Genomic DNA, 14,254 nt, shown 5'->3' on the forward strand with positions numbered 1-14,254 from the left:
TTTGTGCAACAGCAGCTGCTCCGGTCACGTGATCCTAGCTCAAATCTTATTGGACGGCCTGTGTTTTCGCTTTGCGAAACTGGAAAGATTCGTCAGACTGGTTCGAGAAAAAAAAAACATTCGCATTTTCGGTGTGCGAATGTTCGCGGTCTATGTGGAAGCATCCATAGAAATCTATTGTTTTATTCCAGAACAGTGTGGAAAGGCCTTTATGGATGGGGCAACTATGGAGAAAAGGGGAAGACCAAGAAAAAACACTACAAAAGACGATGAAAACAATCCAATCATACCTGAACAAATTAGCGCGAGTGGCGACGCAGCACATGACGGAGAGCAAATTAGCCTGGCGAAGATTCTCAACGAGATTAAAGAATTTCGACAAGACAGCCACAGACAACTGCAGGATATAAAAGAAGAACTGAACAAGTCTAATAAAAGAATCGAAGCGGCTGAAAATAGAATTGATGAAGTGGAGACCCGAATTCAAAACACGGAAGAAGTGCTGAAAGAGATGCTATGGCTAACGGAACAAATTGAAGCCAGGTTAAATGACCAAGAGGGTCGAGCCAGACAGTCAAATATCAGGATTTACGGCGTACCAGAAAGAGCTGAGGAAAACTCTTCGGACATGATTTCTTTCCTGGAGGATTTTCTTAAATCGACCCTGGATCTGAACCCACCGGTGGACCACCAGATTGAACAGGCTCACAGAGCGCTCGCGCCTAATCCATCAACCGCAGCCAAACCACGCTCGATAATCGCCAAGTTTCTCAACTACGGGACAAAAGAGTTGGTTATCAAAACGGCCTGGGAGAGGAAGGTGATCGAATGGAAAGACAGCAGATCATGACTATGCCCCTGATGTGCTGTGGAAACGGAGGAAATATCAAGAAGCTAAAAGGATTGTGAGGGAACACAACATCAAATTCCAAACGCGATTCCCAGCCAGGTTAAAGGTGTTCTATTCTGAAGGCACGGTTCTCTACAACTCCACGGAAGAGGCAACGACCGATATGGAGAAAAGAGGTCTTCCGGTGACCGTACACAGCACACCGCTGATTGAGCGCGTTCTAAATTTGAAGGTACTCTGATGATTTTCTTTAAGCACTTTCATTGTCATCTTGTTAATTTCTTGTTTTAAGTCTTCTCGATTCAAGAAAATATGCTTTTTAAGTGCAAATTGGGTAGCACTTTATTTTACAGTCCTGTTACTCGTGTACATACTATATACTTATTATAGTAATTACAATACCAAGGTAAAAACTAGGTACTAACCCTGAACCTACCCCCTGTAGTTACCTTATATTACCAGTATTTTCTTAGGTAGGTACACTGTAAGTACATCTAAGTACACGTACTGTAAAATAAAGTGCAACCGCAAATTGTACCGAAGGAAAAGACAAACAATTTCTAGGACGATATGACTTTAAGTGCATGGGCCCTTAGTACGATGCAAGTACAAGAAGAGGCTTATCCCATGGAGCATATTTGTTATCTTTGCTCATTGAAGGGTCGATATGTTGCGACCCCTTACTTGGAAGTCTTGATTTTATTTTTTATTTAGTTTGATTTCTATTAAATTGGAAGTTCTGGTTGTTCTTTGTTACTTGTTGAGTTCATGTTCACTGCTAATTCAGAAGGGGGCGTTAATCAACAACTGTTATACCAGTTTGAGGAGAAAGGATCAAAAAGACAATATGTGGAATAACAGAAAATGAGTAAATACATTAAAGTAGCATCATATAACGTAAATGGTTTACTTAATCCTCTAAAGAGAAGCAAGATTCTGACTAAACTCAAAAAAGAGAAAATTGAGATAGCATTGCTTCAAGAGACCCATCTCAATGTAACCGAGCATAACAAATTAAATCCAATGGGGTTTCAATACATTTTCTCTGCTTCATTTGGATCTGGACATAGGAGAGGGGTTGCAGTTTTAATCTCCAATAAAATTACTTATGAGCATCTTGCAGAAATAAAAGACAGAGAGGGTAGAAACATAATGATAAGAGGTAGAGTTGAGGGCACCTTAGTCACTATTCTTAACGTTTATGCCCCTCCAGGTAGTCCTTTTTTAAGACTTTGATAGATCTAATAGCATCTGAATCGCAGGGTATCTTTAATTGCGGGGGGGGGGATTTTAATGTTTTATTTGACCCCAAATTAGATTCTTCGAACTCTTCCATTCAAATAGCGAGTCCATTAGGAAAAGAAATAAACACAAACACACAAGACAACATTAGAAGGACTCTCCAAATTATCAATCACATTCAAGATTCTAATTTCCAAGCTGTCCTCCTAAGCCTCGATGCCGAGAAGGCTTTTGATTCGGTCGATGGACCTTTTACACATTTCCGGGTTTCTAAGCAGCGGAAGTCGTCATAGTTGGGTTAACTTGAAGAGCAGTGAATGGGAGAGTACCACAAATATATCTTTTGCATTCCCATTTGCTCAAATAGCAAAAGAAAAACTCCACGATAGTGTTTTCATGACTTTCAATAAAAGGTAAAAAATTGAGAGACTGATAACGGCAGTCAGAAGAGAGAACGATGTCAAATTTACCGACCCTCCTATAGACGCCGCATTAGAAACACCCTCGCATTAGCATTAACCGTTTTTTTTTTTGTAATTTGATGCAAAGGTGTCTTGTGAAAAGGGTCCATTGGCTTTTTCTTAAGGGTATTCTTACAAAATTAAATTTTCATGAGAAATTTATTAAAGTAATTCAAAATATATACTCATGTCCCACCGCAAGAATTAAAATAAATGGTAATCTATCAAAGATTCCAAGGATTTCTTCAGATATCTTCAGCTCCAACAACATTTCTATCAGAAAATTAAAAAAGGGACTGATAGAGATCCAAATAAGAGTGCTCTAGTTAAAATATTCTCCTCAGCTTACAAGGCTGAACCAATGTCAAAGACTATTACTAAACTATATAGAGCATTGAGAGATTCATCTCTGTACATTAAGGAGAGATGGGAGAAAGAAAGTGGTATTACTATCTCAACTGAGGACTGGGAAAATATATGTAAACTACAATGGGCAACCTCCCGTTCTTCATATTGGAGAGAATTTTGCTGGAGAAATACTGTTCGGTTTCTCCTTACTCCAAAACAGAAAAATACATTTCTAGGCAACTCAAAGTGTTGGAGACATTGCGGCTCACAGGATGATAACAATTTTCATATATTTTGGGGATGTCCTAATATCAGAAGTTTTTGGAAAGATATACATAACTTATTAGAATATACAGTATTTTAAGTACTTCAGTTGATTTGAGTTTTGAGGTACTTTACATGGGCAAGGAGTCAATGGTTTCCTGGGAAAGGAAAAACATATATATGTATAGAATAATTCTTGCTTCAAGTAGAAAAGCTATTACTAGATGCTGGTATAAACCTAATCCGCCACAAATACAGGATTGGATTGATGTTGTAAAAAGTATGTTTACTATGGAGAAAATTACATTCTTTGTGAATTACCAAAAATATATAATTGTTGACTTTTGGTCCAAATGGATTGAGTATATAACTCCTATTGAAACTAACGTTTTTTTTTGTTATAGAACCTGTTTTATGTTTATTGAATTGTTTATTTCTTTTGTAAATAGTTTTTGTATAAATGAAAGATAATTAAAATGATCTGTTATTGTCATGAAGAACTTTTTGATCAGTTATTTTTTCCCCCTGATCAGGGAATATATGTTGGAAATGCTGTAAAAGTGACAAATGTCATAAACAGATGTTGTGAATTGTATCTCTTCGCAATAAAAACTTAAATAAAAAATAAATATAATTTTTTTTTTAATATTAAATATTTCTGGAATAGAAGGTGACAGTAATATAATTTCAACCTAAATAAATTTGACCACATGATTAAATCTAACCAATGAGACAAATGGAATTTAGCAGATAATGACCTGGATAAGCCGCATGTTCGTGAAATCTTTGCGATACGAACTGAACATCAGACTTGGAGGAAGGCGGTTGGCATAAACTGGTTTGTGATTGGATCAGAATGCCAACTCGGGTAGTAGACGATGATGATATGGATTATAACGAAATTTTTTCCCATCAGGGAATATATGTTGGAAATGCTGTAAAAGTGACAAATGTCATAAACAGATGTTGTGAATTGTATCTCTTCGCAATAAAAACTTAAATAAAAAATAAATATAATTTTTTTTTTATATTAAATATTTCTGGAATAAAAGGTGACAGTAATATAATTTCAACCTAAATAAATTTGACCACATGATTAAATCTAACCAATGAGACAAATGGAATTTAGCAGATAATGACCTGGATAAGCCGCATGTTCGTGAAATCTTTGCGATACGAACTGAACATCAGACTTGGAGGAAGGCGGTTGGCATAAACTGGTTTGTGATTGGATCAGAATGCCAACTCGGGTAGTAGACGATGATGATATGGATTATAACGAATGGACATCAGTTTCTTTGGGGGAAGATGGGAATGAGGGAAAATTAGGCGAGATGAAGTTAGTTTGTTTGCGAGTCAGAGTAGTAAAAGGGGCTTCGAAGAAAACTGTTCAGATGACTGAAGTAGAGTGGCTCGATAAAAGATCTTGAGAGAGGAATTTAAGGGTGCTTTCACACTAGCACTTTTGGTGGGCACCCGGGTTCGATTGACGTCAGAGTTCGGTTCGTTTGGATGATGTGAACGCGGTCTTCCGAACTCGGGTGCGCACCCGCGAACCGTACCCAAGTCCGCTTAAAAACGGTTCAAGTGAACTCCGGTATGGTCCGCTGCTGATGTGAACGCAATCGTACCAAATCGCGGAAGTGAACCGCTATTAATGACGTATTATTTGATAAAAAATGTGTGTTTAATGACGAGCGTGACTGACGCACTGCAAGCAGAAAGCTGTATATCTAATTTCTGTTCGCCTTCAGCGTTCTTTAGAGCATTTGCAGTACATTCGTAAGACAGACGTAAGTGCCGTTTTGTAAACAAAACAAACGCTTCAAAAACGTAAATATATAAAAGTGCCTAGAGCAATGTTATGCATTTGCCGCCTTCTCCTGCGCCATCGTTACTAAGCAACGGGGTAAACAGCTGCTGGCTTGATGACGCAAACGAACCACGGTTCGGACCCAAATAAAATAATATGAACGCAGTCCAGGGGGAGGGGGGAGCAATCGAACTCGGGTCCATGGGGGCGAAGTGAGTAAAATAAAGAGATTACTTAAAACAGTTGATGGGAAAAGGCTTAACAGTATGTCTGTTCTTTTGGAATTCACAGGACAACATATGGAGGTTGTGAAGTTGGGAGAATAGCTGTAGAAATTCAACAAGTTAAAACTGTTAACAACATAAGCTACGCAGAGGCAGTGAGGAGGGTGTGTGGACAAAGAGGGAGAGATAAAACTGATAAAGGTGGTGAACAGGTATCGGGATCAAGGCTAGACCAAATAGGGGAAATTAATACTGCGTTGACAGTGGAACAGATAGTTTTGTTCATTGCACTGTAATCAATGTTATCAATTGCACTAAAGTTAGACAGAAAACAGAGAAAATCAAAATAATTGTCCAAGCAGCTGAAAGGTTTTTGGGTATCAGAGGTACATCATGGGAGTATTTCAACAAGAGACTTGAAGTAGAAGTGAAGCCGGGAAGTCTAGGGGAAAAGACCTGGTCGTTCTACAATGGAATGCGAGACGTTTAATAGCAAGTGGCCAGGAGTTTTATTAAAGATTTTAAAAAGAAACTGGAAATCATAGGTGTACAAGAAACTTGGTTAAAACCGGAGTTTGTTATTAAAGGGTATGATAGTATACGCAAAGATAGAAGAGAGAGTAGAGGAGGAGGAGGGTGTATAATATTTTTAAAACAAGGCATACAATGTAGAATTTTGGGTAAAGGTTTTGAGCTTGAATATATTATAATTGAAATATGGACTAAAGAAGGAAGCATTAAAATTATTAACTTCTATAACCCCTGTAGGAGGCTTTCACTAGAGTTAATGGATGAATTAATTGTACATTTAGGGGGGAAAGTGATATTATGTGGTGATTTTAATGCACACAGTACATTATGGGGCAGTTGTAATGCTGAAAATGGAATGGTGATAGAAGAGTTAGAAAAGGTGATAGAAGAAACAAGAAAAGGGCAATGGTTTCGTAGGATTCAAAGGAAGGGTAGAAATAGGAGGGAAGAAATAATAATATCGAGGCTTAGGTTTGGACACACTGGACTAATGAAACACTATTCAAGATGGGTAAACGTAACACAGGGATGTGTTATTCATATTCATATATGTATTATTAATGTGATTTCTGTGGGCAGGTAGAGTCAGTAGAACATTGTCAGAAATAAGAAACAAAGACGACATTTGATCCAAAAATGAGAAGAGATGAAAATATGATTTGATTTAATAGAGAATGTGAAGATACGTTACGCCGCGTTGCATGCTGGGGCGCTGCCGCCATCCTGGGAGGATCGCGCTCGGCAAGTGTTAATACCAATACCTTCTATCTATCTATCTATCTATATATAATGCACACAGTACATTATGGGGCAGTTGTAATGCTGAAAATGGAATGGTGATAGAAGAGTTAGAAAAGGTGATAGAAGAAACAAGAAAAGGGCAATGGTTTCATAGGATTCAAAGGAAAGTGGGAGAAATGAGGTGTACAGGAAGAAATAGGAGGGAAGAAATAATATCGAGGCTTGAGTTTGGACACACTGGACTAATGAAACACTATTCACGATGGGTAAACGTAACACAGGGATGTGTTATTCATATTCATATATGTATTATTAATGTGATTTCTGTGGGCAGGTAGAGTCAGTAGAACATGTTATGAAACATTGTCAGAAATATGAAACAGAAAGACGAAAAGAGATGAAAATATGATTTGATTTAATAGAGAATGTGAAGATACGTCACGCCGCGTTGCATGCTGGGGCGCTGCCGCCATCCTGGGAGGATCACGCTCGGCAAGTGTTAATACCAATACCTTCTATCTATCTATCTATCTATATATCTATCTATATATCTATCTATCTATCAGGAAAAATTAGAAAATAAAAATTTCCTTAAAAAAGGGCAATATTTTTCTTTTGGAAAAGTCGTGTTCATATACCATGTTACTTTTTAAACAATAACATGCATCTTCACTTTCAGTTGTACCTCTTGATTTTCTTGTGCCTTCTCCACTGCTTCACTCTGCACCCTGTCCTCCACTTTCTCTTCTGTCTGAACTTTTGACCTCTCTTGTCTGCTTAACTGACGTGTAAACCTGTTTTGGTCTATCACTTTCACTTCATTATGGCCCAAAAGCAAAGATGGTGCCCAGTCAGTCAATGCTTGGGTGTCAAGCATTTGATACGCTAGCTGTCCTATAAACATAGCACTTCCGTCACTATACAAGATGATGGAACGATTTACAGTATTTCAACAGCATGTCATGCTGACAGAAGACACTTACGAAAATAAACCATGGTTTTACTACAAAAACCGTAGTTTTACTATGATATTTGTGTGGTTACGCAAATGGTAATCGATGCGCAAAAAAAAAAGAAAATCAGTTTTACTATAATAAAACCATGGTTAATTTTCATAATGGAAACTGCATTAAATCAGCATGTTGTGGTTTAAATTTGCCTGTTTTTTCCCACAGATTTCCCCCATTAGTTACACTCTCACACACAAACGCCCAGTTTCACAGGCTTAAGGGTAGTCCCAGACTAAATCGCATGTTTGAGCTGTGAACTAAAAACAACTTGCACTGACATATCTTAAAATAAGTCAGTGCCATTGTTTTGTCTCAAGATGCACACCAGTAATGTGTTTTTCTATGCATTTTTTTAAAAACTGCTTAAATACTCTAACTTAACTAAATGTAGTGATGATACACGGGGCAACATCGCTCGGCAACACTTTTCAAAAAAGGTTGCCCCGTGTATCATCACCTTAAGGCCCAGTCCTGGCTTAAGCTAAGCCCTGTCTGTGAAACCGGGCCAAAAAGTTTATACTTCACGTGCCGTCATAACACCTGGGTACCATGAAGCCGGATTAGCTGGCTAGCCAGGTAAATTTCAGTTTAGTTTGCACCAATCCTGGGTTTTAGGTACCATGAAAATGGCTTGGCTTTTAGCAGTTCATCGCCATAGTAACTTATATATATATAGTAACATAGTAACTCCACAGCTAACCTGCTCCTGGGCAGGTTATGTTCTAGTTTAGACGTGCCGTCCACCTGGGTACCATGAAGCCGGATTAGCTGGCTAGCCAGGTAAATTTCAGTTTAGTTTGCACCAATCCTGGGTTTTAGGTACCATGAAAATGGCTTGGCTTGTAGCAGTTCATCGCCATAGTAACTTATATATATATAGTAACATAGTAACTCCACAGCTAACCTGCTCCTGGGCAGGTTATGTTCTAGTTTAGAGATCGCAAACTGAAATTTGACAAATCAGCTTCAAGAAAAGTGACACATCTCTGATGCAATAAAGCCACTCCCCCAGTTTCTCTTGCTCCAAATAAAAGGGCACTACATAGTAAAACAGTTTTAAAGATAAAATCATCTGGCTTTAAGTAATGATTATTTATTATAATTATATGATTTATATATTTGTTATAGCCTTAATCCATTACACAAGCCAAATTAAAATAATAATGATTAATCTTTTATTTTAAATTAATATAAATATATACAGATAATATAGTATATAAATAAGCTTTAGAATTAATGGATAAAGCTTTAAACATGACTACATTTGAGTTTAGATTTTTGAGTCTCTTTATACCTATATATATATATATATTATCAACTATATAAACTAACTTCACAAGTTTCACTTGCACTGATATGGCAAGATGTTTTCTTTTAGTTGTCCTCTTTCACTGACAGCTCTTTCCACCTTGCTGTGTAAATGTATTTAAATTAATATTTTTCAATCTTTTAATCTATGGCAGTGAATTGCGAGAAGTGAATCACAGTTAAAAGGCATGTGATTGGCTGTTCATTACTGATGTCACGCTTTCAAGTGCACATGCTTCATTAACTCAGGATCAAAGCCTGAGATGACAGAGAAAGTTAATGGTCAGCATCATGGTACCAACAAAGCCAGATTGGATTGGCTTGGTTTGGTTTTGTCAACTCAAAACTAATATTGTAACCCTGAGTTTATTCAGCCACCATCATGGTACAGGCCCCTGGTTTTTGAGCAAATTTCAAAACAAAACGGCACACCATGGGACTCACCTGACTGAAAATGCTGAGAACATACTCTCAGTAGGAACTTTTACATGGACACTTTTAGCTTCCATCGGACTGAATTCATTCAGATTGACGAATCCGAACGGAGTGTTTACATGAACGCTAAATAAAGTGATCGGGTTGATATGCGCGTTTATATGTCACAAGCTTCTGATCGGATATAATCTTTTGACATGCGCACACTGCATGAATATACAGTTTCCCGCTGTTGTCGCATACTGCTTTAAAAAGCACACGTGATATTTATCTACTTCGGGTCCTAATTAGGCGACGACCAGCACATGAACTGTTGTGCAGTGCTGCTTACTTTATAAAGCAGTAAAAGTGCCCCTTCCTGCACCATTACGCTATTTCTACGTCACTGCGCATGCGCAGTACTTTCCAGTTTCGGTTTTCAATCCGATCAAGTGTTTACATGTCCTCTCGCTCGGATTACAAAAGGAATAAACCACCCCTTACCATCCAATCGAAATCTGAATCGGATCTGGCCAATTTTAATCCGATTGACGTGGTTAACGTAGACTAACCATGTTCCGTACACTTTTCGCCCTTCACCGCACGCCAGCGACCACTCCTCCGTTGTTGAAAGCCAGACAAGCATGTTTGTGTGATCATTCTCTTGTGGAATATCCATTGCACAGTCCAAAATTTGATTGATGTCTTTTGGACCAATAGTTTTTGAGAAAAGTGGGGAAAAGTACCTCCTCCGCACGTGTACGGAAGATGATAAGCGTTAACGGTGTTCCGTACAGGCTACAATGATGTTCCGTACAGAGCGCATACTTTGATTTCAACGACGAAAATGGACATTTAACGGATCAACTGTGAGCTATTTCAGTGTTTCCCATATATCGATTTATTTGTGGCGGCCCGCCACAATATCAAAACTGACCGCCACAAATATATTTTCCAAAAGGCTTTGACTTCGTTGAATAAACATGAGCACAGCACGTTTCAAAATCGAAACCCGGTGCGGGTGTTTTTATATCACTGTATTTCTGAAGGAAACCGACTGTCTTCAGAAAATTTTGGATGTCATTTTCATTTCATCTTGCATGTAATGTCTGATAAAGCAGCGTTTGTGAGCGGAGCGCTGATTTGCGTACAGCTGTTACCGAGGAAACCTCTATTTCTCCCGCTCTAAGCGCCCCCTGCTGGCAGAGAACGAGTTTGCATATATATATGCCGCCACAAATAGAGTGCAAGTCTGTGGGAAACACTATATTTATTTATTTTAACTGAAGAAAACAACATTTCAATGAATAAGAAAGGCGAGTACCTTTTTATTTGTTTAAAATTTAAGTTATTTGCTGCTTTAATAAGCTAGAGGACCATGCGAGCTAGGCCTGATTGTGTCGTGATATTGATTATGGCATGTGGGTTAAGCATGAACTATGTGAATCGTTTCTTTCTCAAGACAAATAAGGGCAAACAATTTGAACTGATTCAAAATATTTAATGATTAACCAATGTGAAAACTTCAAAACATAAATGATCAGGATGCAGGTGTGTGTGTGTGTGTTCACAACTATTTACATTTAACACTAAACTGATTAAAAATACCATTACTAGAAATTAACATGTTCATTTTCTGTGTGCACTATTTACATTGTGTGTGTGTATAATGTGTTTTTATGTGGACAGACAACATTTATGGCAAAGCCAGTCAGTGTCTGGCACTTCCTCCACTTCTGCACACTCCAAGTGGAACCACAAATAGCACAGATCACACTGGACCCATTCGTCAATGGCCTCATCTCCTGAGCCAGGTGGGACCACTCTACGACAGAGAGCGCAGTGTTCTCCATCTTCAGTCGGAGGAGGTGCCTGATTCTTTTGCCTTTTGGCCTCCTGGGCTTGTTTCCTTCTCTTTCTCCTGAGTTTCTTTTTCTACCAGCAGGTCGAAGTACTCGTCGCTGGTGATGACACGAGCTGGACTTCTCACCTTCTCTAGGGCTGGACTCATGAGGACGTTAGCCAGACTCTCTGGGATTACACCTGCTGCCACCAGGTCATTTTTGTGAGCCACTCTATCAATGTTACAGGTGGGGCAAGGTGTTTGAGTGATGGTTGATGTGTCAGTAGGTTGAGTGCTGGATGGTGTGGTGGGAGTGCTGGATGGCGTGGTGGGAGTGCTGGGTGGTGTGGTGGGAGTGCTGGGTGGCGTGGTGGGAGTGCTGGATGGCGCTGGATGGCGTGGTGGGAGTGCTGGATGGCGCTGGATGGCGTGGTGGGAGTGCTGGATGGCGCTGGATGGCGTGGTGGGAGTGCTGGATGGCGCTGGATGGCGTGGTGGGAGTGCTGGATGGCGTGGTGGGAGTGCTGGGTGGCGTGGTGGGAGGGCTGGATGGTGTGGCCTCACTTCCATCTGCAGATGGGAGCACTCTCACCACCTAAGAAAATAAAACGTATGTAAAACTCATTAACACACTAGAAAAAAAATGCAAGTAGCTTAAAGGATGAATTATCATTGTATTAATGTCAACATTACCTGGGTTGTGTCCACAGCAGCCCTGGACAGAGGAAAGATGCCAGCCTTGCGGAACCCAGCCTTGACGTTTTGGGCTGTGACAGCAGTGGGGTAAACATGTTTGAGGAGAGCTGAAAACTGCTTCTTCCCCACAACAATGTCCCCTCGCTCCAGACCCATCCTGGAAGCCATGGTGGAGAAAACAGTCTTCAGTGGGTTGAAGACCGCAATATCCAGGGGCTGAAGTATGTGTGGTGTGGGCAGGTAGGCAGAGAATTTCAATCTTGTTTTCTCTGCAGAACATGATTACGTCTTTTGAGTCATGTGTCTCGTGTCTCGTCCATTATTAAAATTAGTGGTCTCTCCTCAGGAGCATATCTGATAAAATGACGGAGCCATTTCCGGAAGAGCTTGGAGTCCATGTAACCCTTCTCCTGGATGCCATAGAGGGTGTTGGGGGGCCCATCCAGCCTATAGGCGTTACTTGGGAGGCAGCCGGGGTAAATGATGAAGGGTGGAATGCTGTCCCCAGCTGCATTCACACAGCAGTGGACCGTGATGTGCTCCCTGGTCATCTGCTGCTGCTGATAGACGTGTTTCCTCCCAGTCTGGCACAGGACCTTCTCCCTGGACCAAGGCTTGTCTCTAAAGCCAGTCTCATCACAATTATAGAGGAGATGTGGCTTGTTCTCCAGCTTGTGCTTCAAATAAAGGGCCTTGTACAATTTGAAGAATGCTTTAATGGCCTCTGGTATAGCACCATGGACTCTGGCTCTGTCCAGGGAATCTGCCGTCCGAGAGGCCAATTCTGGATTGCGGGCCTTGAACCTGGACCACCACAGACCACTTGGTCCCTTCTCCAGATTTACAGTGGTGGTCTCGGTTCTGCCACTCTCCTTGATGATCCCAATAGCCAGTACTTTCACTAGGGATCTTGTCACTGGGAAGCCATGGTCTGACATCCAGAATATAAAGGAAAGGAGAGCCTCTTCCTCTCCAGGTGTCAGGGCCGAATTAGGATGAAGTTGGTTGGACATATTTATTGTTTTATAGTCCTGTAGAGTGGTGTGGGGAATGCCAATTTTTTTTTGCTGTTGCCCTTAAACTTGTTCCTGCCTTTACTTCCTCAACTGCCTCCTTTAACTTCTCCTTTGAGTACTGTTTTTTCTTTCTTTTGCTTTACTGACTTTCCTTTGAAATATGATATTATATGTTAATCATGTAACCTTAACTTCAAATGATTGTTTATAAAATTGTTCATATTCACAAAGTTTTGTAATTATATAAGTTAACTTGATGTATGAAATCTTATTAAATAACTTAAATGTCTGAATATCCTATCATTGTGTTAAGTTGAATAACTTCATGAAAATTTGGCAATGAAATAATCAATTAATTGACTTCGTTTAATTTGTTAAAGCATGACAATTAAAAATGTAAAAACATTCAATTCATGCAAGATAACGCTAACTTAATTGATCCTTTATGAATATAAATATCATGACTGCGCGCAGGATGATGGGCAAACAGCGTCTTCAGTCCGTCTCAGGCGGAGAGTGGCGCCAAGTGGTCATCGCCCACAATTGACATTTAAATATTCCCATTTCAAAGTATTAATTCAACAAAAGGTAATTTATTTAACAATTTGTGATAACATAATATTCATTTCATAAAGACTGTAATACTGTGAGATGCATAAATTAAATAGAAACGTAAATTTTCGCTGCTCTAGTTGTCTCCCCTTCCACAACAATGTCCCAACGTCCTACCATAGTGAAAATTTCCAAAATCGTGAAAGAAAGTCATAACACTGCATCTAACACACTACACTCTAAAAAATGCTGGGTTAAATATAACCCAGCGCTGAGTGTAGCAGAAAAGAAGCGCGATCCTCCCAGTATGGCGTCTACAAACAAGATTACCCAGAACTCAATGCAGCGTGACGTCACCTTCACATTCTCTATAGATATTTTACATAAAGTGTCAATGTGTTATAATTTGTTATTTCAATATCTTTAGAGAAACTAAATTAATTGGGAGGATATAAAAGAGTTTATTTTTATTTTTATACATATTAGACATTATAGTTCACACTCCATACCAGGTGGAGGCGGTAATGCACCAATAAGTTGTTTGCCAACTGCCAGTAAACCCTAGAAGAAGAAGAAGAAGAAGAAGAAGAAGAAGAAGTCTTTTATTTTGGTTTGGCGATGTGACGTCATAAGGCTGCGCTTCTGCGTCTGTGATTCGGCTGAAGAAAGGTGTTTTTAATCAACACAACTCGTTAAAACTAGTAATGCTCTTTGCAGCGAAGTATTTGTCCGGAAGGGTAAAAATGACAGTTATTTGAATGAATTATACAACACAGAAAAACTCCTGAAGCGGCTGAGATTCACGTGACTCACTATTATAAAGATGGCGTTTATTAAAGAGGAGAGTGAAGACGTGAAGATTGAAGAAACATTCAAACATGAAGATACTGAGGAACAAACAAAGATGGAGTTTATTAAAGAGGAGAGTGAAGACATGAAGA

This window comes from Sinocyclocheilus rhinocerous, unplaced genomic scaffold, assembly GCF_001515625.1.
Source record: "Sinocyclocheilus rhinocerous isolate Xijiao unplaced genomic scaffold, SAMN03320098_v1.1 scaffold4595, whole genome shotgun sequence".
NCBI lineage: Eukaryota > Metazoa > Chordata > Actinopteri > Cypriniformes > Cyprinidae > Sinocyclocheilus > Sinocyclocheilus rhinocerous.